This window comes from Emydura macquarii, unplaced genomic scaffold, assembly GCF_026122565.2.
Source record: "Emydura macquarii macquarii isolate MOO-44397 ecotype Brisbane River unplaced genomic scaffold, CSIRO-AGI_Emac_v2 contig_719, whole genome shotgun sequence".
Taxonomy (NCBI): domain Eukaryota; kingdom Metazoa; phylum Chordata; order Testudines; family Chelidae; genus Emydura; species Emydura macquarii.
The window spans coordinates 18,306,671-18,319,773 of NW_027130856.1; positions in this window are offsets into that span (position 1 = coordinate 18,306,671).

Sequence of the window (13,103 nt, forward strand, 5' to 3'; positions counted from 1 at the left end):
CGGGTCACGAACCTGCGGGTATAATCTCTCTATCCCTTTCAGGAACCTACAAGACATAGGATGAGAGAAAATAGACCTCCCTTCCATCGGCCGGTGGAAGGCCGAGATGGCCGCCAGGTGTACCCTCAGGGAGGCCAGTGCGAGGCCCTGCATCTTTAAGTGTAGGAGGTACTCTAGGATCGCCTGTATGGGCAATGAGGTAGGTAAGATCCCCCGGGACTCAGCCCAAAAGGTAAAGCGCTTCCACTTAGCCTTATACAGCACCTGAGTGGAAGGTTTCCTGCTCCCTAGGAGAACCTGCTGTACTTGTGCTGAGCAGGCTCTCTCCCCCTCAGTTAACCACAAAGCCTCCATGCCGTCAAGTGGAGGGAGTCCAGGTCCGGGTGTAGAAGACAGCCCCGGTCCTGGGAGAGGAGGTCGTATCGCATCAGGAGCGGTATCGGCTTGGCAATGGACATGTCCAGTAGCATAGTGAACCAGTGTTGCCGGGGCCAGGCTGGTGCAATGAGAATAACGTTCGCCTTGTCCCTCTTGATTTTCAGGAGCACTCTGGGGAGTAAGGGGACGGGGGAAACGCGTACATCAGGGGCCCCGTCCAGTCTATTAGAAAGACGTCCGAGAGGGAGCCCTGCTCTCGTCCCCGGAGTGAGCAGAACCTCTGGCACTTCTTGTTCCACGCAGAGGCGAACAGGTCCAGTTGGGGAGTGACCCACTTGTGGAAGAGAAAAGACACCACCTCCTTGTGGAGTGACCAGTCGTGGCGGGGTAAGAACGACCTGCTGAGGCGGTCCGCCTCGTCGTTCCTGACCCCGGGGAGGTGAGAGGCAGAGAGGTGAAAATCGTGCCTCACCGCAAGGTCCCATAGCTGTATGGCTTCCTGGCACAGAGTGGAGGAGCGTGCCCCCCCCCGCCTGTTTATATAAAACATGGCTGCTGTATTGTCCGTGAGGACATGTACTGCTCTGCCCGTTAGGAACCTGAGGAAGACCTTGCAGGCGAGACGAACTGCACGTAGCTCCCTGACATTCATGTGAAGGTGCAGCTCGTGTGGCGACCATAGACCTTGTGTGCTGAGGACGCGGCTCATGTGGGCTCCCCAGCCCACATCGGAAGCGTCCGTTATCAGCGTCACTGATGGGGTTAAGTCTGCAAAGGGAACCCCCCGAAGAACCTCGCTCGGGTCTGTCCACCAGTTGAGGGATGTTAGGACCTGGGCTGGGATGGTGACCACCCTGGAAAGCGAATGTCTGGATGGGGTGTACACCGAGGTTAGCCAACCTTGAAGGGGCCTGAGTTTGAGGCGAGCTAGTCTCACCACATATGTGCATGCCGCCATGTGACCCAACAGCTGAAGGCAGCGCCTGGCTGTCGTCATGGGAAATCTGAATAACTCCTGAATGATGGCGGTCATGGTCTGGAATCTGGCCAGGGGGAGGAAAGCCCTGGCTTGGACTGCATCTAGGGTGGCTCCGATGAAGTCTATCCACTGTACTGGGGTAAGTGCGGACTTCTGCTCGTTGATGAGCAGGCCCAGCCTGGTGCAGGTTGTGCAGGTCAGGGCTAGACTGTTCTGTATGTGAAGCCTGGATCTTCCCCGTATTAACCAATCGTCGAGATAGGGGAAGATCTGGACGCCTCTGCGGCGGAGGTGGGCGGCTACCACCGCCATACACTTCGTGAAAACCCTGGGTGCTGAGGAGAGGCCAAACGGTAGGGCCGAAAATTGGTAGTGGACGCCCGCTACCATAAAACGAAGAAAACGTCGGTGCCCAGGGAGGATGGAAATGTGGAAGTAGGCGTCTTGTAAATCGAGGGCAGCATACCAATCCCCTGGATCTAGAGCGGGAATGATGGAGGCTAGGGAGAGCATACGGAACTTGAGGCGTCTGATAAATCTGTTCAGACGACGCAGGTCTAGAATAGGCCTGAGGCCTCCCTTTGCCTTGGGGATAAGGAAATAACGGGAATAGAACCCCCTGCCCCTCTCCGAAGGAGGCACTTCCTCTATCGCCCCGAGGCGGAGAAGAGAGTGAACCTCTTGGACGAGGAGTAGCTCGTGAGATGGGTCCCTGAAGAGGGACGGGGTAGGGGGAGAGTCCGGTGGGAATGCTGAGAGTTGGAGAGCATAGCCTCGACTCACTACGCTGAGCACCCAGCGGTCCGAGGTTATTCCCTGCCACTCTCGGAGGAAGGGATGCAGTCTGTTCATAAAGGGGAGAGTGGAAACCGGTGGGATGGCGATTGTAAAGGAGCTGCCCTCGAGCGTCCCGTCAAAAGGACCGCTTGTTGTTTTTCTGCTGCTGGCCCTGCTGGGAGCCCCCTGCAGGGCCTTGGCGGTCTCGGCGGTTCGACTGCCTAAAGCGGTCACGGCCTCGCCTAGATGGAGTGGGTCGAAGAGGCAGTCGAGAGGCAGGCTGCTGTTGCTGCTGCCTTTGGGGTCGCTGTCTGCCCTGGCGCCTTGTGGCCTGTGGCACATAGAGGCCTAAAGACTTAAGGGTGGCTCGAGAATCCTTGAGGGCGTGTAATTTACTGTCTGTTCTGTCCGAGAACAGGCCCACGCCCTCAAAAGGCAGATCCTGGATGGCCTGTTGCACCTCCAACGACAGGCCAGAAGACTGCAGCCACGCCGACCGGCGCATCACGATGCCCGATGCCATGGCCCTTCCCGCCGCGTCGGTGGCATCACTTGAGGACTGAAGGGCCGCTCCTGCGACTGTCGCTCCCTCCTGCAGGATGGTGTTAAAGTCCTCCGCCATGTCAGATGGTAGAGCGCGGAGGAACCGTTGGAGGGAAGCCCACAGGTTTAGATTATACCTGCCCAGGAGCGCTTGGTGGTTTGCAATGCGTAGCTGTAAAGCCGCAGTCGAATAAATTTTTCTCCCGAATAAGTCCAGTTTTTTGTTCTCTTTATTCTTTGGCATACTGGACTGGGCCCCCTGTCTGTCCCGTTGATTGACCGCATCTACAACCAACGACCCGGGGGGGGGGTGGTTGTAGAGGTATTCGAACCCCTGGGAGGGAACGTAGTACTTGCGCTCCGCAGTCTTAGAGGTGGCAGACACTGAAGCTGGAGTCTCCCACAGGGGCTTGACCACCTTCAACACCCTGTCATGGACAGGGAGCGCGACGCGGGAGGGGCCTGCTGAGCTCGAGGTCCCGAAGAGAGGATCCTCCTCCTCCGAAAGTTCTTTGAGGACTAGCTGTAGGTTGTCAGCTAACCGTCTGAGCAGTTCCTGATGGGTCTTGTAATCAGGAAGGGGTGTTCTCTGGTCCCTAGAGGTGGTGTCCGGAGGAGAGGAGGAGGAGGACTGGTGAAGGGGACCCGTAGAAGGACCCTCCATAGGGTCGGAGCCGTCGTCCGAGGAGTCCGGTCTGTCCTGACTAGGAGGTGGGGGCGGGGGCTGGACGGCCACTGATGGAACCGACGCCGTGCCCTGGGTCGGTTGTTGAGGCCATGGCCCCCAATAGGGCCATTGCCAGGGCCCCTGCATCCACGCCGGCACCGGTCCCGGTGCCGCGGACGTTGCCGGCCCGCAAGGTGCCGGGCTGCGCGATTTCGGGCGCTTCCCCTTGTCCTTGCCACGATCTGGCAGTGATCTGCTCCTGGAGGAGCGGGAGCGGCTGCGGCGGTATCTGCGATGCCGGCGAGGAGGGGAACGGCTGGAGCTAGACGAGTGTCCCCGGGACCTCCTGTCTCTGCGGCGGTCAGGCGCTGGCGACCTAGAGCGGTCTCTCCCTCGGCTGTGTCTTCTCCGGTGCCCCGGAGAGTCCCTGGGTGCCAAGGCATTCGGTGCCGGGGACCGCCTCGGGCTAATTCTGGGGGCCCTTGCCGACGGTGAGCGGTGGTAGGGCTCTGGAGCAGGGGGACCCCGACGGCTGCCAGCGGATCGGGAGCGGTGGCTGTCCCGGGAACGCGCGCGGGCCCGGACCGGAGATCTTGATCGGTGCCGAGAGCCGGAGCGGTGCCGAGAGCCGGAGCGGTGCCGTATAGCTCGGTGCCGAGAGCCCGACCGGTGCCAAGAGCTGGATCGGTGCCGGTCATCGCTAGGTGAGGGCGTTCGGTGCCGGGAGCTGCGCACCGGGGAGCGAGAGCGCCTCTGCTCCGCAGGCGAGCCGGATCGGTGCCGAGAGCCAGGTGACCGGTGCCGAGAGGTGCGCACCGAAGTGCGAGGATGGTCAGTCTCTCTCGGTGCCGGCTGGCTGTCCGGACGGTGGTGGGACACCGAGGATCTGGAGGCCGATGGAGAGTGGCTGCTCTCGGAACCTCTAGACCGCTCCCGTTGCTGCGGTACCGAGGTGCTCAACGACCTAAGGTCGGAGCGAGGAGGGGAGACTCCACTTCCCCCGTCCTCGACCATCTGGGGGGAGACGATGGTTCCTGTCTCCGCTGCCCACCGGGGTAACCCAGCGCGGATCTACCCCGAGACGCCAACCCTGACTCCCTCGGCCGAGGGGGGGATGGAGGCGTCGGCATGGCCATGAGAGCCCGTGCCGCTACAAACGCCTCTGGCGTCGACGGCCCTTGCAGGAGAGGTCCCCCACACCCGGGGTCGGGGGAGGCTCCCTGCGTGGCGACACCTGTGTCGGCTCTGGTTGTACCCCCTGCTGTACCGGTAGCAGGGGGAGTCCATAGACACAGGCTCCAGCCGCTTCTTTTACTTCGGCACCTTGTGCGCCGGTGCCGCTGCCGGTGCCGGGGGCGCGCTGTGCGCCGATGAGATGCTCGGTGCCGATGGAGACCCCGAGGGCTCGGAGACCGGATGAAGCGCCGACTCCATCAGGATCGTCCGAAGGCGGGCATCTCGCTCCTTCTGCGTCCTGGGCTTGAAGGACTTGCAGATATGGCACTTGTCCTTCCTGTGAAGTTCGCCCAGGCAGCGAAGACAGCGATCGTGCGGGTCGCTGATCGGGAAAGCCTTAGAGCATTCCGCGCAGGCTTTGAACCCCGAAGTGCCCGGCATGGCGCCGGGAGCCCGTAAGGGCTAACTAACTACTTAAACTACTAAAACAATTTCAAATTTTTTTTTTTTTTTAAACTATTAAGGTTAAAACTATGAACTGTAACAACAACTAACTAACAACTATAAAACTAGAAGGGTTTAGGAGATTGCTACTTGCGGTAAAGCAAGGGGCAGTGTTCCAAAAGACCGTCACTGGCGGAAAGAAGGAACTGGGGGCCACGGGGTCGGCAGGGTCCCTATATACCGCGACATGAGCGCGGCACTCCAGGGGGCGCAGGAGCCGACCCGCAGGGGGTTGCTAGGGGCAGAAAAGCTTCCGGAGGCTCGTGCACGGGGCGCGCACTCACCTATATTGGAATGCATATGAGCAAACACTCGAAGAGAGAAAGGACAAACACAGAATCAATGCCTTTGATGTTCTCTGAGCTAATCCTTTCAGTAGGCTTACTACCAGTCCCTTAGTCTCTAAGAGTGATACTTTTTACTTGGTGGTATCAAGTCAGTCAATGACTGGCCCGCCAGAGCAGAAATGTGTGTAACACTGGCTCTTCACCAAGCTACCTAATAATTCAGCACAGCCACCCATCTCCCTGCTCAAGAGACATCCAGGTTTGGTTATTGGAGGTCAGGTTCTGGCACATCCATCAATCATGTTATTAATTCATTAGTTTTATTAGTAGTAGTATTTTATGATGATGATGTGTATTATACAGTAGTAGCCCCCGAAGGCTATATCAAGATCAGACTCCCTTGAGCTAGGTGTACACACCAGTAGTGAGAGACAATGCCCCTCCCCCAAAGAAGTCATACTTTAAAAAGACAAGACAGACAAATGAGAGGAGGAGACACTGAGGTGAAGTAACTTGCCGGAGGCCAACAGTAGCTCATCAGTAGCACAGCTGAGAACACAAATCAGGGTTGAAACACTGGCCCCCCCCTGAAGTCAATGGCACAACTCCCTTTGGGTTAAGTGAGGCTAGAATTTTATCCTATGTCTCCTGAGTCCCAGTCTCATGCCTTACATAGTGGGCCACAGTGCCTCTCATGGAGAAGTTTCCCCAAAGCTGTCCACACGTGTCCCAGTTCTAACCCATGCCATCTGTCCCACACCTCCAGCGTGCATCTTGTCTCCTCCCAGACAAATAATAAATGCCTATCCCAAAGGCTGGCTCTCTTAGACTACCATAGTAGGTGCCACATTCAGAGAAACAGCCTTTAATTTCCCTTCATGAGTTGGTGACTCTAATCCAGACAAATAGCACAAATATAGCCACCAAATATTGCTATAGTCTGGCACTCGCTGCATTTCTGTTTTTCACGGGCGGAAGTTACTGAATCCTTGCACCTGTCATTGAATTCTCCTCCCTCAGCAGCGTGTTTTAGAGCTACAGTGTGTTTGTAGCATGTGCCTTTAACCCACTGCTGGGTCAGACAAGTCTCAACGTGCTGCTCTGTTCCTAACAATGCTTTTGGCGAGGAAGCCACACAGTAAGAGGCACATCTGTTAGTGGTTAGTGGATTTCTTCACAGGACAGCATTAAAAAAAATAAATCTTTAACGATCCTTACAACAGAAGGTTGGGCGTGTCTAAAGCTCAGCTGGGATTCATCCAGCGCTTTACCAGGGTAACTATATCAGCAAATATAGCTTGTTTCTATGGTTACTAAACCAAAGAAATGTTTACATAATAGAGACAGGAAAGGGTTAAGGCTTGTGTTTGCCAACATGTACACCTACCTGAGCTGTGTGTATTGTTCTTTATCACACCTCAGCTAGGTAGAATGAAAAACATATTTGCAAAGAACAGGCATTTGCCTTACCTCCACCCCAGCGTCTGTGATCGGGACTCTTTCCCCAAGTCTTTAATCTGTTAAATTACTTTTTTTAATCCAGTGGAAGAATGAGCATGATGTGTACATAACGATTACTGTCTCCAGTTGTTCACTGACACCACTGCTCACCCCAGACAAATAACCCACGGATCAGACTGTATTGTGTCCCACTCTGCACCCTTTCCGCAGGGCAGGTGACTCTGTTAGGTTCCTAGCTACAGTGGTGATTCTTTAGCTTGGACTTTCAGTTCTGGGGCTCCCTTGTTCAGTCCCCCAGTCATGGCCAAGATGGTGATCATCATACAATCCCCTTCCTCCACCCTTTCCCGGCCCTTGTTCTATTACATCTCGTTTAGACTGTAAACACCTCAGGGAAGGAATCTATCATTTTTATTGGTCCATAAAGCCGTGACCACCCATTGTGCTTGAGAAGTAAGTAAAAGTTGGAGCTTAGATACAAGGTCATGATACGCCTTGTCTACATGGGGAAATTGAACTGAATAGCTGTTCTGGAACAGCTCCCCTCTATAGTGGGGTTTTGCAGAAGTAAAAAGCATTAAAAACTTATTTTTGTCCGTAATTCAACAGCTATGATGCTGAACACAGACACAGAACCGATTGGTTGAGTAAGAGAGTGCCATTTGTATAGTTGCTTTTCTGGCCAAGCCAAACCTCGCTTTAATGGTACCATGGTCTGGAGAAAGATGCAACAGTTCGCTACAGTGTTTTCTGTCTTTTCCCCCTATCAGCACTTGGTTCAGTGGGAATTCTCAACACCAGGCCAAAGATGACATTTCCATAAAATGCTGTGTAGCCGGGAGGGGTGGTCCCCGTTTGAGGAGGACCCAGAGGAGGAGCCAGACCCACCCTGGCTGATAGAACCCCAAAGGGGAAACCCGGACCGGAAGCAGGTGGGCGGGTCCAGGCCTTTAAAAGCCCCAGGGTGCCCACTGACCAGAAGCAGTGGGCAGAGCTAGGCCTTTAAAAGCCAGGCCTGTGAGCCCAGTCAAGAGAGGATGGCTGAGAGAGAAGGATGCCTCTCTGCCTGAGCTCCCAGCTAAGGCCGGGCCACAGACCCACGCTGAAAGGGAGCAGCTGGCCTTAACCCTAGCTTGGGAACCGGAGGAGGGCCCACCGAGGTCCCCCACTGCCTGGGAGCCGGAGGAAGGCCCACCGGGGTCCCCCGTTGCCTGGGAGCCTGAGGAGGGCCCACCGGGGTCCCCCGCGGCCTGGGATCCTGAGGCGGGCCTGCCTGAGCAGTACAGATCCTGGGACCTGGAGAACTTACTGGCCCTGCCCGCAGCCTGGGGGCCGGAGGACCTGGAAGAGCTGCCCTCCGAGGATGAACCCATGGTGCTGCCAGAGCTGCCACCCGTGGATGAAGAGGGCCTCGTAGGATTACCACGCCCCAGCGACCCAAAGGAGGCAGGTACCGGGGATTTCGGGGAGGAAGAAGCCCAGGGGTAGCCACAAGTTTGTGGCTGAGTCGGGGGCAACCCGGGCAGCGTGTTGCGGCGGGAGCCCCGCCGACCCCGTAGCAAACGCCTTTTGCCACTGAAAGGGCCCTGGGCTGGGACGCGGTGGAGACGGGTGGGCCTGCGTCCCTCTCCCCCCTTCCCTAGGAGCCCCGAGAGAGAGAGCCTCACCCTCCATACCGCTCCAGAGAGCGGCCTGCTTACCTGGCCAGCCCTGCCTGAAGAGCCTGTCCCTAGACTGCTTATCTGCCAGCCCTACCCGAGGGCCAGGTGAAAGAGAGCTAGCCTGGAAAGGGGGCTCAAGACTGCTCCCAGCAGGAGGTAGCCGGGAGGGGTGGTCCCCCTCTGAGGAGGACCCAGAGGGAGAAGCCCGGATGCTGCTCCCCTCTTCCAGGGACACGTCCACATGCTGCATTCCTGAAAAGACCTTTGGCTCAATGTAAACTCTTGTTGTTTGTCTGCACACCTTTTTCCTTTGGCCAGTCACACGCTACAGTGCACAACTCTCCAAATCAAATGCCCACATTCACCTGTTGCCTTCTGAACTGGCTCTGTATATTGGATCACGCCAAACTCAGGCAATTTGGCAACCCGTAGGTCTAATTCTGCTCTCTCTGACACTGGTGCAAATCTGTAACGCCACTGGGCCTGATTGTCCTTTTGCTTACACTGATGTAAATCAGAAGCACCTCTATTGAAGTCAGTGGCATCAGAACAGTGTGGATATGGTGTGAAAAAAGCGACTCAGGCCCATTGGCGTCAGTTTACATTGGTATAACGTAGAACAGGATTTTTGGATCTTACATGCGTCTGCATGAAGAAGTTGTATTGATTAACTTAAAATGCAATCTTAAACATTTGTTTCATTAAACCAGTGGAAAAGGCCAAGTGGCCAGTATAGCTTAAGTCAATCAGAAATCAGTTTAAGCTAAATCAAAATAAATCACACTTAAACCGAAAGAAGTGGCTACCCAGACTGCTTTGCACCAATTTAACTATGTTTAAAAATCACACCTGAACCTCCCTTTTTGCTCACGCCTTTACTATAAATGGCGCGTCATTATAGCCGCGTTCCTGTGTGCTCTGCTACACACATACAAGTGGGCAACAATTTAATTACAGTCTGATTTCACACACACACACACACACACACACACACACACACACAGAGCCCTGGTTGGGAGACTGTTAAACATTAGCCTTTGACATGCACAAGCATCATTCCTGTGCTGTATTTTAGGGGACCGGTGAACTTGCCTTAGCACTGTATTCAACTGACCACCCGACGGCGGCTGTGTGTCATTCATCTGTAGCAACCTGAATGGCACAGTCTGTGAATTGTCAGAAGGCGCCAGGAAGTTCATACATAAAAAGCTTTGTTAACAGTAATGCTTGTTCTCTAGTTCTGGCCACCCAGAAATAATTATAGCAACTGGCTGGCTTTCAAGAAGCTGCCTTCGTGTCTGAATGAAATATGGAGGAAACAGGAGGAGCTTAAACAGGTCCCAAATTCTTCCTCGCTAGGCGAAACCAAAACCTCAAGGGGGTAGTCTGAAGCCTCAGCTTTGCTTTTTCTCTGCATAGATTCCCACTGAAGATGAAATTGAAAAACAAACATTTCATGGTGCTGGCCTCCACACCAATGAAATTATTTTTCTTGGGCTGTCACATAGCAGCCTGTGTGCCCCCCACCCTGGCTTTCCCTGCACAGGGAGCAGCCCCTGAATCTTTAGGTTTTGCAACGCACAGCTCATGCTACTGCACTGTGATTTCTAGGACAATGCTGCAGACTACGGCAGAACAAGCCAAAAGTTGTTCCCTAAGACAGTCTCACCAGGCCTCTGTTGTCTACTGCTTGGACCTTCACCCTTCCAAAGCTGGTAAGCTGAGTGTCATGCAGTTTGCAATGTGTTGCTCTTTCTGATGGGATGGTTGACCCAATGCCACCTTTCAAAAGAGCAGGTGGTTGGCCTGCTGAACTTGGCCAGTACCTGTACCTCGGGTGCGTGGCATTCTGGGTGCCAGCCAACTATTGCCCTGCGCACAAGTGGCCCCTGGGAAGTCATTCGCCAGGGTAAAATCTACGCTAAGATGAGCACTGTAGAACTCACTGCCCAGGGGAAAGGAGCAAAGGTGACTTAAGGTCACCTTTGAACTTTCCTGATCCTGGCTTGCTCTGTGGCCCCCAATATGACTAAGAGCACCCTGGGGGCCTAGGTAAGTTAGGGCAGCCTTTTTTGGGCTGCTCCATGGGCCACAACAGTGGTTCCCAGAATCGCTGCGGCATGCCACTTCATCATGTCCCTCCTGCACCCAACACCACCGTTTGCAAAGGGGCCTCTGATGGCAGCCTTACAGCTGACTTAGTCAGTGTCTGTGCTGAACCAATCCTCTCCAGGCGCGAGCTGGGCTTTTAGAGACCCTTTAACGTGCTCCAGTTTACAGGGACCAGAGCAGGGGTGAGGATCTTACCTCGTGTGTCTTGTAAACTCTCTTGTCCCTCAGGGTCCCCCTATCCCGAAGTGCCTATTAGGCACTGAGGTAAAACAGGCTTTAGCCACAAAGAACACTGACTTACCTTACAGGAAATGTGAGTCTTTAGGCTGTTTTCACTGCATCAATCTCTCGCAGGACATCTCAGCCCCCTCGCAAGCATGCGGGACTGCCTCATGAACTAGTAGTGTCTATTGCGGCCATGCTGCACCCGGCATGTCATAGGGGGCAGAGCAGCCTTGGCTGCCTCTCCATTGCCCCACTAATTGAGAATTCCTTAAAGAGGGCCTCCAAAGGCGCAAGGGTGGAGGACAGCTTGTGGGAGCTCCCTGGCCAAAACGGCTCAAAAAGCCACAGTAACTGTTCTTCTGGCTTCGAATCTTTGGCGTCCGACTTGCTAGCCACAGCTGACTAAGAAAGGATTGCAGACCTGCTCTCCTCAATTTGGCATCGGATCTAGTTAAATCCAGGGCATACCGCTTAGTAAAGCTTTGGGCTGGGCACCAAGTGGCTGCTTTGCCCTGCACAGCTCTGCCAGAGGAATATTTCTTCCTCTAGCTGAAGAAGTCGTCTGGGTTCTCGTTACGGTGGCCCTGCGGGAAGGGGCATAGCCGGTCGTGGGTTATAGCTTGTAATGCACTGAGCATTTGTTTGCCAGAGGCTGGGAATGGCTGATGGGATGGCGCACGTGATGATTACTTGTTCTATGCATTCCCTCTGAAGCACCTGGCCTTGGCCACTGTCGGAAGACAGGATACTGGGCTAGATGGACCCTTGGTCCGATCCAGTGTGGCTGTGCTTACGATCCACTTGGCTGAGCGCTGAGAAGAGGTGGCCTGAAATTAGCGTTCACGGTCTCAGCCCGAATAAGGTGAGAAGACCCCAAAGCCACACAGCAAAAATGGCCACTTTTGGAGAGACTGGCCTCCAGGAGGGTGGCACACTGAAATGGCCACTTACTGGCCCCTGAGCGTACAGCCACACAGCAAAAGAAGCCTTCCAGTAGCGCGTCTCAGAGCCCAGGCCTGAGGGGCGCATGCTGTGCTGGTAAAAGTGGCAGTGTAGACGTTTGGGCTCGGGCTGGCGCCCGGTGTTTGAAATTCAGCAAAGTGGGGAGGGGCTCTGAGACCAAACGGCCACACTGATATTTTTACCCACGTGGTGACCTGGGGTTTGAGACCCACTGCTGCAGGGTGTTTTGATTTGTAACCGTACCCGCCGAGCGCTGATGATGACATGAACTAGAGGATCGAAGCCAGCCTCTTGGGACTAGGGGCTTGCCGTAGATTGAGGCCATGTGAAGCCCAGATGGAAACGCTCGTCCAGGCTGCGCTATAGCTTGGTCTGCTGGAGGGTTTGCTGCTCTGTAGCAGGAGCTGCTGGCCTGCCATGGAGAAAGCCTTGGGGGTTATGCTCAGCGAGCCAACTTCTAATCAGTCACTGGGGGCCTCAATTCTGGGCGCGTGAAGCTGGGAGATTGGCGAGAGTGGCTGTGTGGACAAATGCAATTAGGGCTGTGAGCCAATACTGGCCAGGCCAGTAAGAGCCCATCAGAATCACTGTGGCTGCAACCTGCCTATGCTTCTTTATCACCTTGGGTAGCAGGGACATGGGTGGAAAAACAGGCAGACTTTGGCCCATATCTTTTAGGTGCCTAAAGGCACCAATGACATGTGGAAAGCCGCCACTCAGTTGCTGCCTGAATCCAGAGGAGCCTGAGTTTCTGCTGGACAGCATTAACAAAGCGGCCCAAGCCCTGCCTTGGCCCTGGCTCAAGCTGATGGCCCAGGGTATGGCTACATTGCAATCAAACACCCAGGGCCGAGCTGTGTCAGCTGACTTGGGCTCAGGCTATGGGGCTATAAAAAAAAATGCTTGTGCTCAGGCCAGACCCTCAGCTGTGGGACCCCTGCATGGGGAGAGGGGATCCCAGAGCTCAGGCTCCAGCCTGAACAGCTACGCGGCAATTTTACAGCCCCGCAGCCTAAGCCTGAATCAACTGACAGAGGCCAGCCGGGGGTGTTCCAGTGTAGTGCAGGCGTGGCCCCGCAGCAGGCTTCACAAACGAGCTGGGCGGGGGCCCGTGCCTTGCTCACCAGCCTGGCCTGATCCTGCAGGAGTACACCTGATGCCTGCCAGCCCCTGCAGCAGGAGGGACGGACACAAGCCACTGATGGGGAGAGCAAAGCACCTGCACAAAAGACAGCCAGAGACACTGAGAAACGTAGGCCAAGGATGAGCACGAGCCAGCGAGAGCCATGGTTTGGATGCTAGGGCACAGGCTGGCTGTCAACACCCACTGAGGTGCCTAAGCCCCTCCTCTCCCTCAAGCCCATTTCTTC